Source organism: Triturus cristatus, chromosome 7 (genome assembly GCF_964204655.1).
Source record: "Triturus cristatus chromosome 7, aTriCri1.1, whole genome shotgun sequence".
NCBI lineage: Eukaryota > Metazoa > Chordata > Amphibia > Caudata > Salamandridae > Triturus > Triturus cristatus.
In genome coordinates, this window is record NC_140590.1 from 955533092 (window position 1) to 955546458 (window position 13367).

Consider the following 13367-nt stretch of genomic DNA (forward strand, 5'->3'; position numbering starts at 1 on the left):
GAAAATCTGAGGGCCTGAGCCTCTGAGGAGAAGGTTCTAGAGGGTGCTTGCGCCTGATTGGCTAGAGTTTGGACTATAAAAACGACATGGATATGTCAGTAAAGTGATTCTTTGTTCTCAATGCTTTCCTATGTGTCAATGTTATCCTATAGTACTTTTGACTTGATGTGTTATTTTGAACTATTTAAAGTTTATTTAGATATGTATTTTATTCTTATATGGTTTATGTATGTATCTAGATACATGAGACTTATTGCTTTTTATTTACCATGGGACTCCCACTTCGACTGGGAATATTCAAGCATGTGAATCTATAAAAGACACCAATACTGGAGAACCACAGTTTACAGGTAAGTAACATTTGTTCTTACCCACTCTGCCGGGAGGAACCCCAAAAGTCCAGAAAGCCGTCATCAGTGTCATAGCCCCCTAACGTCATTAATCTGGGCCCCTTATCCTCTCCTAGTGCTGCCACAGTCCAGCTACCGATTTCCAACCCGAGCCGCTTCACTCATCACTGCAGGCTGAAGGGGGCGCAAAATGTACCCCATGTACTTCATTTCTTTCCAAAGACCTGGGTCAACAGTTTGTTCAGGAGCAGACCTGGGGCAACAGTTTGTTCAGGAGCTCTTGGAGATAACGACAGTGGCACAGTCTCGGGTCCCTTGATCCTCTAGACCCCTGCCCCCTTATCCGTGGCAGCACTCCAGCCAGTAATGTCTGAGGGGCTACTAGGGGGGCCTTCTGCAGCCTCCTCTTAGGTGTTAATGCTGGTAAGGAAGGGGCACCTCCTGAGGCATTATCCCAATCACCTACCATCTGAAGTGTCACCAAGGTTCGTCTGCCGCCCCTGCTGCCAATCCTCCAGACCCTCCCAGAGTGTCTCACCCAGCCCACATATCTTGCCCAGAGGGTCTGAGCTCTCCTCACTTGACCCAGCCATGTCAGAGACATGACCATGGGCTCCAGTACCATTCTCCTCTGGGTGTGTGTGTTTGTGTGTGTGGGGGTGCACACCTCCGCACCTCCCTCAACTACAGACAATCCCAGGCCCTCGTTCTGATGCTCTCCTCCTCATCAGTTCTAAGTGCGACTCTAGTGAGTCGCAATCTTCGATCCACTAGGCCTCCTAGGGTCCAGGCCAGCCATATCTACTTTGTCTGCTCACAGGACTCCTAGTCGCTGTGTCTCAGGAAATTCCAGGCATCTGACCGCATCAGTCACAGTCATGGCAGTTTGGTCAAAATCTTAGAGCTTGGTTTTCACGGGGGGATAGTGGTGGCTAACGGGAGCTCTCCTAAGAAGCATCGTGCACCATCTTGCCTTATTACTCTTTCATCTCAAGCCTCTTTAATTTTGGCATCTGCCTTTCTGCTCTCAAATGGTTCTCCTCTTTTCTATCTGGCAGATTGCAATCCATCTCTCTTCCCCCGTTTGCTTTTGTCACAGTAAGTTAGTGGAGAGCAATTCCCTTCATAAATCACTTTAACTTTTAGCTGAACATTATCAGACAGTAATATCATTTTAAGTAACTCATTTCCCAACACATTTTTTAAGTCTGGTAACGTTTTGAAAGATTTTTTCGCCATATTTTTTTCTTTCTGTGTATATATGGAATTATAGATTTCTTTTTTTTAAAAACCTATTTTATTAGTTTCCCCAACATACATAAAACACAATTTTACTTGTTATTTTACAAACTTCTTCATACCTTCAATCAGGAGTGCATCGTTGAGGTTCTCAGACATGTTAAACATTTCTTGTTACAGTTAATATGGAATTATAGATGGCGTAACCGTCATTAATAGGAATGTTTTTCAAAGATAGTTCTCACTGTCAGCAAATAGACAACCAGATTGAAGCTTACGTTTTCTTTCAGTTCCAACACCCAAAATCTTCTGCCCTGCTTTCAGGTGCTACACGGGAGATGAGGAATAATGGGGGAGCCACACATTACATGGTCTCTTCTCTCTGTCCCAAATGTGAAGAAAACAAATACCTGACCTGCTGCCACCCCCCACCACCGCTACTCTCTATGCTTTCCTATCCCCCCCCCCCCCTGACTCTCCCAAAGCTGTGCTAAAGCCAGGTCTACATTGACAGGCTCTCTAGAGCCCTGTCAGAGCAGCCTGAAATTCATTTATCCGGGATGTGGAATTCCTATAGCCAGACGCCCAGGACATGTTGTTTGGGGTCAAGGGCAACAAGTTTTTATGTGCATTTTGTCCTTAGGACAAGTAGGGCCACCCCCCTGCAGCACAAACCCTTTGGCTGCCAATGTGCAGTACCACATTATGAATTGGGGAAGGGCACTGTTGGCAGTTAAGGTAATATTTTTGTCTGTATGCGAATGCTGTTCAAACTTGTATATATGGTTCATTAATTGAAAGCCTTTATTATTAGGGTGGGTGCTCTACGTAAATGTTGTAAGCTTGACTGCACTACTGACAAAGGTTTCAGTATAAAAATGTGTACACACATTTTCAAAGTTTAGCAATATGAGGCTATATCTAATGCTCCCAGAATGCTCTCTGATTTGATGCAAATATTTGCAGAAGCTTGAAAGCAAGATTGATGATTCTTTGCTCTCAAAATAAAACGTTGATTAACCCCTTCAGTGCCACGCCCTTTCCCCCTCCTGTGCCGGGCGTTGCACTAGTGGGTGGGGTTCATGACGAGATAGTCTCGTCATGGGCACAGCGCAACCGTGCTCCATGACGAGACTATCTCGTCATGGGCACTGAAGAGGTTAAAAAATGAAAGCAGGAAAACATTTTGCTAAACTACTGTAAACTTTCAGGTACCTTTTCTTTGCAGCATCATTTAGTAATATGTGTTGGTGCATGCTAGTATTTCCCCCAAAATTCATAATGGAAAATCAGTTTCAATAAGATCATGGGAAATAAAAATAAACAAGCATTGGTAAAGTCAGCAGGTCGGAAATTGTTGGTTATCTTTTTAGTTTTGTCAATGAGTGACTTGTTTTGGCATAGTTTTTTTTGTTTTTTTTGTCAAAGGTGTTTTTTTTATTGATAATCAAACAGAAGAAGAAAAAACATGCGATAATCCCGCACAACTTCCCTCGCAGGGGGTACGCAAAATATGAGGGGAGGCCGTAGAGAGTAAAGAGTGTCCAGTCCTCCGGCCCTGCCAATCAACAAGCCACAAAAATACAGAGGGTCCAAATCCAGGCCATAAATACAAAGCTATTAGAGGAGCCCAGCTCCCTCTCATCGTTAAGGCTCAGCAGAGTTCAAGCTACTGGGGCTGGTCACTCTAAACCTAGCACGATCAGGCTCCCCCCTCCGCCGTCCAGGGGTGCCACAATGAACCAAAAAAGAACCCCCCCCCCCCCCCAACCACCCCACCCTCCCCCCCAGTGGTGGTAGCTCTCAGTCATACTTACTACAATCCTCTGCCAACACTCATACCTGAAACAGATGGAGGGCTCGAACCGAGGGTGGACACACCGCTGCCGGCAATCCCTTGGAAAGAAAGCGAACCAATGGTCCCCAACGGAAAATGAAATTCTTAAAGTTCCCCAGAAAGATGTCCGCCATCCGTTCCATGCTCAACAACTTCCACAATCTCTCATGCCACAAAGAGATCGCCGGGGCCTCCCTTTTCTTCCAGGCCGCCACCAGGGTTATCTTGGCCGCCCCCACACAAAGCCAGAGGATCTTTTTGTCTGCTCGCGTCTGATGTTCGAGGAGTGGATCCCGAAGGCCCAACAACACGTGAGCCAAGGAATCCACGATCGGGTACCCCAGGATCTCCTTAATATGGGACAAGATCTCTTCCCAGTAGGGGCGGATAATCGGGCAGTCCCTCCAGATATGGCGAAAGTCCCCCAGTAGACCACAGCCCCTCCAACACCTGTCCGAAGAGTTAGGGAAGATGCGGTGTAACTTTGCGGGGGAGAGGTACCAGTCCTTCATGGTCTTGAGATGCGCATCCCGCAGGTCCACCGAGTGATTATGCTTGGCCATGTCCCTCCACAAATGGGACCACTCTTCACCCGTGATGGCGCAACCAAGGATGTCCTCCCATAGGCCCATGTAGCGCGGTCTCGGGGAGATAGCAGTGGCTAAGAGGTGGCTGTAAATAAAGGAAATGGCACCGCGCATGGTTGAGGTGCGGGAAAGAAAGGCCTCAAAGGGGGTGAACGGCCTAGTCGCCGCTTCTCGAACTGACTAGGACAATGCCCAGTGCAGCATTTGAGTGTGGCGGAAGTGGTCCGACTGGGGGACCCCATAATCCCGCCCACAATTGGCAAACGTTAGCGGGGCATAGCCATGAAACAGGTGCGTGAGACCGAGGCAGCTGCCTTCTCTCCAGTCATCAAAAGGCCCCTCTCGCAGTGCAGGCGGGAAGGCCGGGTTGAAGTGTATGGGAGTAAAGGGCGACGGGAACGTAGTCCACCGCTCATCTCCAGAAACCGAATCCTAGATCTTAAGGGTGGTACCGGTAGGTGTGCTGATGTACGCATTCTTGGGCCTATGCCCCTTGGGCTTCCACACCAAGTCCCATATCGTTCGCCCCGCCACACTTCTATCCATGTGCAGCCAGTGTTTCTCCGAGAGGGGTTGGGTCCATTCCACCAATATCCTCAGTTGCGCTGCCTTGTAATAGAGGTGCAGGTCCGGAAGGCCCACTCCACCCTCCCCCCCCCCCCCCCCCCCCCCCCCCCGAGGGCGCCGGAGAGCGGCAAAGGAAAATCTAGCCCGTCCCCCTCGTCAAACGAAACGGAGCATAAGAGTCTTTATGCGACGAAAGAAATCGCTGTCCAAGACAATAGGGAGAGCCTGGAATAAATATAAAAGCTTCGGGAGGAGCGTCATTTTAATCGCATGGATCCTACCCAACCAGGAGATAAATAACGGCTTCCAGCGATTCAAATCAGCCTGGATTGTAGCCAGTAGAGGGGGGAAATTGGCCGAATACAGTTTCCCCACCGTGGGGGTCAAGTGGACCCCTAAATACAGTAAAGAGGAATGGGTCCACGGCAGGGGCGAAAGCGGTCGGAGGCGGTCCACCTCTGCTGCTGTAAGCGTGAGGTTAAGAATATAAGACTTGTCGTTGTTCACCTTGAAACCTGCTATCGCCTCGAAACACGCCAGAGCCGTCTGCACATGGGGGAGGGAGTGCGCAGGGTCTGCAAGAGAGAGCAAGACGTCGTCCGCAAACAGGGAGATCTTGTGTTGTTCGCCTGTGAAGGGCAATCCTCGTATGTCCGGGTGCTCCCGTGTCGCCAACGCCAGGGGTTCAATTCTCAAAGCAAATAGCAAGGGGGAGAGGGGACACCCCTGCCGCGTGCCCCGCGAATACGAAAAGAAAGACGATAAATATCCGTTGACCGTGACTCCAGAACGGGGGGACGCTATAATTGGCCTTGAGCATGGTCAAGAATCTGTCCGAGAATCCAAATGCTTCCAAGGTTCGGAATAGAAACTGCCAGTCCACCCGGTCAAATGTCTAGACCAATCAATACCGCCGGGATGTTAAAGCGGTTGGCCTTCTCGATGAGGTGGATCACCCTCCTAGTGTTATCATGGGTTTGACGCCCCTTGATAAAACCCGATTTGAACAGGGTGAATAAGAGCCGGCATCAGGTCATGCAAACGAGTCGCAAGAATGGAAGAGTAAAGTTTGGCGTCTATATTAAGCAGGGCTATCGGCCTATACGACTAACACGCAGAGGGGTCCTTACCAGGCTTGGGGATTACCGAGATGACCGCTTCCGCCATGGAGACCGAGGAAACCCCCGAGTCGGCCATAGCATTGAACAGTTGAACCAAGAAGCCACTAAGGTCAGCGGCAAAAGATTGGTAGAAGAGGGCCGTGAACCCGTCCGCCCCAGGCGCCTTATGGGGTTTCAGGGACCTGATGGCACCTAGCACCTCCTCCCTAGAGATGGGGGCGGAGAGCAGTTCATTCCATTCGTTAGAGACACGAGGGAGCGGGAGCCTTGGCAGCATCACAATGCCAGTTGCATCTCTAACGCCCCCTATGTAATCCCTCTCCCGTTTATGGCGAAGTTGGCGGGCCAAATGCCTCCCTACCTTGTTCCCCTGAGAGTAGGAGAGATGGCGGAACTTCAGGAGAGTGAACTCCGCCCTGTTGTTGTAGTGAGCCTGGAGTTTGCCCCTAAGGGCAGTCAGCGGCCGCAACGTTTGTCTGGAAAGTTTGGCCTTATGTGCTTGCTCCAGCACAGAGAGTTCCAACTCCAACGCCTCCCGTTCCGTTGTCCTCAATCTATTGAGAGCCGCGTTAAGGGCCAAGCAGCTACCCCTCATTGGCGCCTTGAAGGCGTCCCAGGTAGTGAAAACCGAGGTGTCCTGCACAAGGTTGAGCTCGAAGAATTCCCGAATCGCCTTACGGAGCTCTTTGCATGAGGTCTCGTCCCTCACCAGGGAAGCCGGAAAGTACCACTTGCGCGGGGCATTCCCCTCCGGCGCCCACTGAAGGGCCAGCGCGAATAGGCTATGGTCAGAGACAGAAAGAGGAAAGATTTTGCCTCTCTCAGGGACCCCCGGAGGGATTGACTATAATAAATATGATCTAAGGGGGAATAAGAGTGGTGCACATGAGAGAAGAAAGTGTAGTCCCGAGAGAGGGGGTGCAGAGAGCGCCATCCATCTAACAAGCCCAGTTCTTCAAACCTCCGGTGCGTCTCGACGGAGAAGAGACGGGCCTCTGCTCTCTGCTGGTGAGAGCTGTCTAAGTCCTTATCCCATACCAAATTGAAATCTCCCATCACGAAGAGTGCCTCCTCCACGGTTCGCAGCAGCTCCAGGAGGAACCTATTTTGCATTACATTGGGGGCATATAACACAAGGAACGAGCAAGTCTTACCGAGTAGCACACCCTTGACAATAAGCCACCTACCCTCCCTGTCGCCCCGGACCCCCAGAGGCTGAAAGTGCAGCGTCGAGCGGATCAATAGGGCCACTCCCCTATGCTTTGAAGCCGCCGAGGACCTATAAATAAGGGGGAATTGCTTATGTTTCAATCGGGACTCATCCTTCCGGGCTAGGTGGGTCTCCTGAAAGCCAACCACATCAAGGTGGTGATCCAGGATGTACTTCCAGACCTTTTGGCGTTTCTGGGGAGAATTCAGCCCCTGCACATTCCAAGTTCCTAGGGTAACGGGCATTATTCACACATCGCGTCCCCCAGCTCCTCCAGGCCCCCCCCATACAAATTACATCAGTCGTCTCGCCACACAACAGCAGCCCCTCATCCCTCCACCTCGCCCAGTACTGAAGCCCCCTCCGAGCAGGTCACAAATCCCACCCCGCGCCGCTAGACAGCCCACATCCACCCTCCCCAGCCCCCCCTTCAGTCCCCCCGCAAGTTGCGACTCACACACAACACCCCCAGGCAACATCTGGCTACCACCACTGACCCCTCCCCTCCCCCACCCAACCCAACCCCCGCCACGTCCCCCCTTCCCTCTCCCAAGACCACCCCAACAAGGGCCCAAAGAAGGACAAAATGCAAAGGATAAGAGAACAAACAAACCCCAAAGAGAGAGAACCCATAGAACTAATAATTCCACAGAGAGGGCTAGTGTTGAGTCCCTCAGAGAGCGGGGTCCCAGGTAACAGTCAGTGTCCCAGTCACTCTCCGGCCCGGGGCGTCTTCCCCAAAAGTACATAATTACCCACGGTACCTGAATGGAGGGGGGGCGTCCCTCCGACGCCAAACAGCCTTCCCTCACGCTCAAGCAGCCGACGATCTCTCCTGTGGCGGCGCCACCGTCACACTCACCACGGAGGCCACTGCACCATTTCTTTCTTGCTGGCTGGCCGTGGGATCCGGCCTAGTCTGCGCCGCGGGTCGCCCCACTCTTTGCGAGGAGGAAGAGCGCCGTCGTCGCCGCGATGGTGAGCGTCCATCCCTCGGAGAAGGGGCAGCGTCGTCCAACCCAAGGAGGTCCTTAGCAATCTGCAGGGATCTAAATTGGACCAGTCTATTCTGCCATCTGAAGATGAGGCGAAAGGGATGGCCCTAGGAATACGCCACGTTACGGTCGCGCAGGAATGTCGTCACTGGCTTAAAGGCGTGCCTCTTCTGTAGCGTTGACGCCGCCAGATCCTGGAAAAGTTGGGGGTGATGATCTCTGAATAGCAAATCGGTGATACCCCTCGCCTTCTGAAGAATATGCTCCTTGAGCTGAAAATCATGGACGCAGACCAGGATGTCCGGAGGAGGAGCCCCCGTACCTCTCGGCAGACCCACTCTATGGACCCTGTCCATCCTGACCTCGTGGAGATCGTCTTCGCCAAGGATCTGCAGAAAGAGAGCTTCCACATAGCCACGCAGGTCTCCCGCCTCTCCATCCCAGGGCACCGCGCGAATGCGGATGTTGTTCCGGTGAGACTGGTTTTCTAGGTCCTCCGCATGGGCCTGGAGATCTAGGTTCTGCTCAGTCAGTCTAAGCACATCCTGTTGGAGCTGATGCACGTCGCCCGCTAGACCCAGATCATGCTCCTCCAGCGTTTCCACCCGCTCGCCGATGCCATCTACCTCCCTCCTCACCTCTCTGAGATCCGAGGTGAGCTGGGAGCGGAGCTCCGAGATGTCCTCTTTGATGGCAGAGAAGAGCTCCAACATAAAGGCCTTGGTGGCCGGCGCCTCATCGTCCTTCTGCCGGGGGGAAGCGCTGGTACCCGGTGGCGTCGTCGGCCGCGCTTCCCCTCGGAGGCCCCTCCCTGCCCGGCTTTTCCTTGCGGGGCTTGTTAGACATCGTGTCCGGCGCGGTGGATATATTCCGTGCAAGACCGTAGGCAGACTGCACCACTCTCGGCCTGACGCCCTCGCGCTGGGTAGGCCCTCCTTTACTCCTCCACTGGCGCAGTCGCGAGCCCAGAGCCCCGGTCCAGTGGCCCCACTCCGCACCTCACCTCAGATCTTACAGCTCACCGCGGGCCCGGCCAGTCCAAGGGCCCCATGGACCCGCGCTGCACCTCAGGTCCCGGCCTCCGGCCCGCTCGACGCAACTCCGCAACTCTTCGCGGGCAGGGCCTCTGCTCAGCCCGTCCGCCTCAGGCCTCCAGGCCACTCCGCTCTAGAACGGGGGGAAGTCTCAATACAGACCCCACATCGTCCGCCGCTGGGGCAGAGACAGGCAACCACCATATCCGCGCCGTGGTCCCGGCTAGCAGCCCCCCGCGCGGCTCAGCGGTCGGTCCGTCCGCCTTCCGCCCCAAGGCTCCTCTAACGCTTCTTGCACTTCAGCGGGTCCAGCAGGGCACACTCCACCCGCGGGGGTGCCGGATCTCGCTCTGCAGGGGTTGTTCCCCGCTCCGCAGACAGCGGCTCCGTTACCGCGGCGCTGCAGATGGCGCCGCCCCCCCCAGCCGCGTCTCCACGCAAGGCTCCCGGCTCCTGCTGTCCGGCCACGCCGCAGGCCCCAAAGCTGCCGGGGGTCCACCTCCCCGCCACCGGGTCCGCAAACGACACCGGACCTCCTCTAGTGCATCCGGAGGAAAAGCGCTAACTCTGGGTCAGCCGGCAGGGTCCAGGGAAGGCGCTGAACAAGGCTGAGCAATCGCGGCGGAGGGACAGAAAGCACGTCCTACTCCGTCGCCATCTTAGACACGCCCCCCCCCTTGGCATAGTTTTTGTGTAAAACTCTATTGGTGTGGGAGCTGCCAGGGCCTCACGATTATAACAAACATTGGCAAAAACAAAAATTGTTTTTGGTCTCTAAAAGCACACACTGCCACAGTGGTTACTGGCACTGAACAAAACTACTTTGTGCCGATATGCTCCTTGTGAAAGAGCAGAATGCTGACCCTCACATTGAAGCCAGCTGATACAGAGAGAATTTTAATAAGCGCAAAAGGTCATGGTCAAACTAAATTAGGGGCCCAATTAAATTCTCAAAAGTGCATCCAAGGTATATATCCTTGTATTAAGTGCAGGTATAAGGCTTTTGTGAATTCCCAAGAATTTACAAAAGTAGGACAAGAAATAGTACTCATAGAAAATATGTGTGAACTGCATTTTAGCATGAGCAAATTTGCATGTGTAGATTTGCTCATGTGAAAATCTGACTGTTTGCAAATTCACTTTCCATCCAACCACTTTTTTCCCAACTCTGGAAGAAGGCTTACAACTGCCATTGTCAGGAGTAAATTTCCAACATTTCTCAGTATGGTAAAATATTAGAGAAGCGTTGTTGAAAACCCTTAAAACATGCAAGTTAGTAGGGCATTCTAACCCTGGAACTATTGCTTACCACTACCTTCAGCCCCAGTATGTAGAGTTGTGGGAACGTGGCAACAGAAAGGCATTGCAAGTATTCATACACTACTATGGTATGAGCCCTGGCATCATCAGAGACACTAAATCAGAGCTCTTATATAATGAGATTACTGACATAATTTGTCGCCGCACTACATGACACCAAAGTGACACGTGGATTTTGTTACAGGACAAGTAGCTATATGAAGCAACCTTCCCCATGGACAAGTAGATATTTTAATAAATTCCACACCCCTGATTTATGATGTACCAACAGGGGAAAACCGCTATTTGTTTCCCACTATTGTTCTAGGAGTGAATAACCAGATTTAGAATCAGTTATTCGCATAGGAGGCTTCAAAAGGAAACTTGCATGACCTATAGAACTATGGATTGGTAGTAGTGAATAGCAGGGATGATTTTCACCATTAGTGCAATGAAATAGACAACGAGGACAAACTCCGAAGTAAAAAACATCTGTTATTCACTTTTTACCTATGCATAATTTTATGTTGTGTATATGCTGTAGGAAAGTGTCCCTTTTTGACATGGTCACCCCCACTGTTGGCCTGGTATTTGATGCGATTTTGACTGGAAGTGCACTGGGTTACTGCTAACCAGGTCTCCAGTGCCAGATCTTTCCCCAAACTGTAAAATTGTGTCCTCAATTGGCAATACCTTTAGAACTCCCTGTAGGTCCCTAGTACATGGTACCCCTGGTTCATATGGCAGGGAGGCTGCAGAGGGTTCTTAAGGGCTGCAGCACAAATTTGGCCACCCTAAGGGACGCCTCACCAAACACATACTGCCACGGCAGGCTGCATGTCATTGTGCAGACAAAACTGAAAACAAGACCTGGCACACAACCCTGTGTGTTATGCCCACAGACACTGCCTGCAGTGTTGGTAAGTCACCCCTACAGCAGGCCTTACAGCCCTAAGGCAGGGTGCACTATACCTGTGCAGACATATCTGCTTGAGCAGATATGCCTCTGTGCTGATCAGTTCCATTACTGCCGGTACAAGTGACCAGGGAAGCCATTGTAAGTACATGTGCTGGACACTGGTGAAAAGAAGCTCCCCAGCTACATGATGGCTTTGCTGAACCCAGAGATGTTTGATATTAAGCATCTCGAATTAATATGCCCCACACTGATTCCAGTGATGGATTTATTGATACATACAACCAGAGGGCACCTTGATGGTGCCACCCGAAAACCTACCAACTACTAGTGTGTTGGCTGACTGGTCCTAGACAGCCTGCCACCACAGTAGAGTTTGACTCCCAGGGGTGGGGGCCTTTGCTCTTGTGAGGTCAGAAACAAAGCCTGCTCGGCCAAATTTACACTCCCTCCTGCAGGATGACCTGCGAATTAGCATTCCAAGGTAAGGGGGGGGGGCTTCAAAGAGCCCACCACCTTTGGTATGCAAATCTGGCTCCCCTCACGGGAGAGGTTGCCGGCTGATTAAAGCCCCCCTCCTCCCTCCCCCCGCACCTGGACAGGCCGGAACATTAGTAGTCGGAGGGGCATGTTCAGCTCCTGCTAGTACAACCCCTAGGGTGGGTTACCTGAAGTGAATATGAAATTTCAGAAACTGTCATATTTGTGTTGGCAAACTTAGGAAGAGGGGAGTAGTGACCCCTCTCTATTGAATTTGTATTGTCCCTCATGAAATGCACTGGCATTCTTTTCCACTGACTGATACTATAAGCTGAATTTTTATAGTCTGTGTTTTTAACGAGTTATATATCTATTTTACCCTCTATTTTAATATGGTTTTAGGGAAATCTATATATGCAAACTGTATACGTTGTGTTGTCTTGCTCTAATCATTTGTTTTTGGTGTTTTTAATTTGTTCTTTTATGGCTTTTATTAACTGAATAAAGAATATTTTAATGAATGACCCCTGGGTCAGAAGCTCATTGGCTACTACCCTAGATTCCCCTAATGCACCTAAATCTAGTGCAGAAGTTGCCACATTTAAAAAAAAATAATTTCACGCAAATCTGATCCACCAATGCAAGTTTGTGGCAGTTGTCAAGGCATAATCCATTCACCCAAGCTTCCATGGGTGCCCTAATCTTCCAGCATTTAGGGAGTACGGAAGAAGTAGCATCAATCATAAATGGGTCTAAAGAGTCACCACGGACTCCTTGCTGTTAAAAAAAAAAAAAAAAAAAAAAAAAAAAATACAAAACACCTAAAGAGACCATTGAATGAGAAGTTGCTGCTTTTATTGGCAAGGGAGACCAGAGTAACCAGAGATCACGTAATACACTTTTCTGATTTTGACTTGGTTTTATCTTCCGCCTGCAGCCTCTCGTATTCTTACAGTCTCACTATGTTGAACTAAACTGCTTGTGCCGACATTTTACCATAATTGTTTAAAATCCTATCACCCGATATTGAAAGAAATGTCTTCAGACTTAATGAGATAAAATAACTATTTCAGTGCTCTCACATACCGTTTCTAACAGATAATCATTTTTTTACAATCTAATGAGATTCCCTTTTTGGTACAGGACTATGTGTAGATAAAATGAGCTGTTTGAGATTAGGATTTGCCCTATGGATGAGCTTCCCATCATTGGTGTTAACACGTCCTTTACAAAGAAAGTTTATCTAAATACTTGTGCCCTTGAATGTGAGAAGATTGGCTAGAAAAGCACCTGGTGTGGAGGCAAATGCATAGCTTGGTATGTGCCTTGCTGACTTGACTGTCTGGCCGAGTGGTGGGTGCCATATAATTTGTCCCACCTTTTCTGATTTGGTCGCAGAGGGCAATGACAGACCAATTCTTGATAAGTTATGTAGGCAAGGTGTAAATAGGTCAGCAGGTGAAATGCCTTGTTGGGTTAACACTCCTCCAAGGACTCGTATTTCACATGACGTCGAGCTCAATATACAAGCTCCAGTTGCTGACCTATTTGTACCTGTCTAGAAACAATTTGCCAAACCTATTTAGAACACCAAGTTTTTTCCTATGAACTATGGGAGGAAAGTTCCAGCCAAAATGTCTTTCGTCATTTAAAGTCGTGGGTTTATATTACCCAAATGACTAAACATGTTGGCTGGAAGTTTCTTTTATGAAAATTAAAATTTGACAAATCC

At 50.2% G+C, this 13367-nt stretch overlaps 1 protein-coding gene across 1 annotated transcript in view; it reads left to right on the forward strand.

The window, feature by feature from the left end:
* The window catches only part of DDX46 (DEAD-box helicase 46), a 1041144-nt gene that overhangs the window by 66645 nt on the left and 961132 nt on the right, over positions 1 to 13367 (forward strand). The gene's annotated exons all lie outside the window — the stretch shown is intronic.